We start from the raw sequence: 3,715 nt of genomic DNA, 5'->3' as shown, positions 1-3,715 counted from the left end.
GCCATGGCACGTCGGATGATGGCTCCAGCTGGCGCCCCGGCACTTTCTGTGGCATTGATGCTCGGTTTCAAAGACAAACGTGCGCAGGGCCAGGGGACCGCGGATGACTGCTCGTGCTGGCCCCGTTGGGCGGCATTGATGGTCGGTTGCAAAGAAAATGCGCGATTGCTCGTGTCGGGGCCTGGCAAGCCAAGGCCAAGCGAGCCATGGCAACGCGGATGATGGCTCGCTAGTGCTGGCGCCGTGCACAGTGGCCTCGCACACTCGCCCTGCACGCTTCCCTTGCACGCAGCCTTGCACACTAGCCTCGCATGCGAGCCTTGCACCCTAGCCATGCAAACTAGCCTTGCACGGTAGCCATGCACACAAGCCGTGCACATTAGCCATGCGCACAAGCCCCGCACACTAGCCTTGCGCACAACCCTTGCACACAAGCCATGCACTCGAGCAATGCACACAAGCCTTGCACTCAAGCAATGCACACAAGCCCTGGACACTAGCCTTGCACACGGGCCTGGCACACAAGCCTTGGTCACTAGCCTTGCGCACTAGCGTTCCACATGAGCCTTGCACACTAGCCTTGGACACTAGCCTTGCACACAGGCCTTGCACACTAGGCATGCTTGGGCGAGCTGATCCCGCATCAAGTCGACGGGTCTAGGCATTCTTGGGCGCAGATCCCGCATCGTCTCGTCGCGTCTGGGCGCAAACACGTCGCGTCTCGTTGCGTCTTCAGAAGTCGTCGCTAACAGCACCTTTGGTTGCCACTGGTGGTTAGGCTGGTTGGTTGCGCAAACCCTATAGGAGGGTGGCATGCTGGTGGGCGTTTTTGCCCGGATAGGCACTAGAATGTGCAGATTTTGGGCGTTTTTGCCTGGATAGGCTAAGGAATGGGCATGCTTTGGGCGTTTTTGCCCGGATAGGCACCGGAATGCTTGGCCTTGGCTTGTCCTAGCAGGGCATTGCTGGGTTGGGCTCCCTTGGCCTTTTGGGCGCCTTGGACGATGTCTTGCGAAGACCATGGGCACAAGGCCATGGCATATGGTGAGGAAAGGACCACGGTTGCCAAGGTTAGGCACCGGAATGCTTGGCCTTGGCTTGCCAAAGCAGGGCATTGCTGGGTTGGGCTCCCTTGGCCTTCCGGGCGCCTTGGACACTGTCTTGGGAAGACCATGGGCACAAGGCCATGGCATATGGTGGGGAATGGACCACGGTTGCCAAGGCTAGGCATATAGAGAGGAATTGCATTTTTGCCCGGATAGGCACCGGAATGCTTGGCCTTGGCTTGCCATAGCAGGGCATTGCTGGGTTGGGCTCCCTTGGCCTTCCGGGGGCCTTGGACGCTGTCTTGGGAAGACCATGGGCACAAGGCCATGGCATATAGTGAGGAATGGACCACGGTTGGCAAGGCTAGGCATATAGAGAGGAATGGACCACGGTTGCCAAGGTTGCGCAAGTTTTGGGCATTTTTTGCCCGGATATGCCCAAGTATGCCCCGATAGGCCCGTTACGCCCCGGTATGAACGCGTATGCCCGGATAGACTCGGTATGCCTTGGGATACATGCGTATGCCCCGATAGGCTTGGTACGCCCCGATATGCGCACGTGTGCCCCAGTAGGGCTCGGTATGCCCCGGTATGTACGCGTGTGCCCCGATAGGCCCGGTATGCCCCGATATGCACACGTGTGCCCCAATAGGGGTCGGTATGCCCCGGTAGGTACGCGTGTGCCCCGTAATGCACGTTTCGCAGATCTCCCCGCATGTCCCGCCCCTATATGTAATACTTACTTACTTACTTACTTTCTTTCTTGCTTGCTTGCTTGCTTGCAATGGTTGGGAGTGCCCGGCATGCCCCGCTGCAGAGACCAAGGGCGCAATGACTTGGCACCGCGGATGCCGGGACTCCGGCACTTCCCGTGGCACTGATGGTTGGTTCCAAAGACAAAAGGCCGTGCAAGGCCACCGCACCGCGGATGATTTTGCTCGTGCTGGCGCCGTTGTGTGGCCAAAGAACATGCGCGAATGCTCGTGTCGGAAGGGTTGGTGTCCTGGCCCCGCGGGTGTCACGAATGCTCGGTTGCGAAGACCATGGGACCAGAGCCATGGCACGTCGGATGATGGCTCCAGCTGGCGCCCCGGCACTTTCTGTGGCATTGATGCTCGGTTTCAAAGACAAACGTGCGCAGGGCCAGGGGACCGCGGATGACTGCTCGTGCTGGCCCCGTTGGGCGGCATTGATGGTCGGTTGCAAAGAAAATGCGCGATTGCTCGTGTCGGGGCCTGGCAAGCCAAGGCCAAGCGAGCCATGGCAACGCGGATGATGGCTCCAGCTGGCGCCCCGGCACTTTCTGTGGCATTGATGCTCGGTTTCGAAGACAAACGTGCGCAGGGCCAGGGGACCGCGGAGGACTGCTCGTGCTGGCCCCGTTGGGCGGCATTGATGGTGTGTTGCAGAGAGCATGTGCGATTGCAAGTGTCGGCCGGGTTTGGGTTCCCTTGGGCTTTCGGGTGCCTTGGACGCTGTCTTGCGAAGACCATGGGCACAAGGCCCCGTCCTGGCCCCTTGTTCGATTCGCTCTCGTCTTGCGCTTGCTTCCAAGGTCCTCCATGACCTTCCCCATGGCCTTGCTAGATCCCCCCCATGACGCATGACCTCTGTCCGTTGATTGGTTTTGAGTGCACACCATGCCCGGCTTGGCACCGTGTTGTCGCGTGAGTGGCATTTGGATCGTGCATGCTGGTGGGCTACCTGCCAATGCGCACAAGCCTTGCACACTAGCCTTGCGCACGAGCCTTGCACAAAAGCCTTGGACACAAGCCTTGCGCACAAGCCATGCGCACAAGCCTTGGACGCTAGCCTTGCACACAAGCCATGCATACAAGCCTTGCTCACAAGCCTTGGGCACTGGCCCATCGCAGTAGCCTTGCACACAAGCCTTGCGCACTAGCTTTGGGCACGAGCCTTGCGCACTTGCCTTGGGCACTAGCCTTGCACACAACCCTTGGGAACTAGCCTTGCGCACCAGCCTTGCCCACAAGCCTTGCACACCAGCCTTGCACACTAGCCTTGCATACAAGCCTTGCACACTAGCCTTGCACACAGGCCATGCTCACTAGCCTTGGGCACTAGCCTTGCACACAGACCTTGGGCACTAGCCTTGCGCACTAGCCTTGCCCACGAGCCTTGCACACTAGCCTTGCACGCAGGCCTTGCACGCTAGGCATGCTTGGGCCAGCAGCTCCCGCATCAAGTCGGCGGGTGTAGGCACGGTTGGGCGCAGATCCCGCATCGCCTCGTCGCGTCTGGGCGCAAACCCGTCGCGTCTCGTTGCGTCTTCAGAAGTCGTCGCTAACAGCACCTTTGGTTGCCACTGGTGGTTAGGCGGGTTGGTTGCGCAAACCCTATAGGAGGGTGGCATGCTGCGGGGCGCTGGAATGCGCAGGCTTAGGGCGTTTTTGCCCGGATAGGCACTGGAATGTGCTGGTTTTGGGCGTTTTTGCCTGGATAGGCTAAGGAATGGGCATGCTTTGGGCGTTTTCCCCGGATAGGCACTGGAATGGGCTGGTTTTGGGCGTTTTTGCCTGGATAGGCTAACGAATGGGGCATGCTTTGGGCGTTTTTGCCCGGGTAGGCACTGGAATGCCTGGCCTTGGCTGGGCATTGCTGGGTTGGGCTCCCTTGGCCTTTCAGGCGCCTTGGATGCTGTCTTGTGA

Source organism: Tasmannia lanceolata, unplaced genomic scaffold, assembly GCF_043159265.1.
Source record: "Tasmannia lanceolata isolate RefF3 unplaced genomic scaffold, GAP_Taslan_0.1 ptg000118l, whole genome shotgun sequence".
Classification (NCBI taxonomy): Eukaryota; Viridiplantae; Streptophyta; class Magnoliopsida; order Canellales; family Winteraceae; genus Tasmannia; species Tasmannia lanceolata.
Note: the sequence above shows the minus strand (reverse complement) of the source record.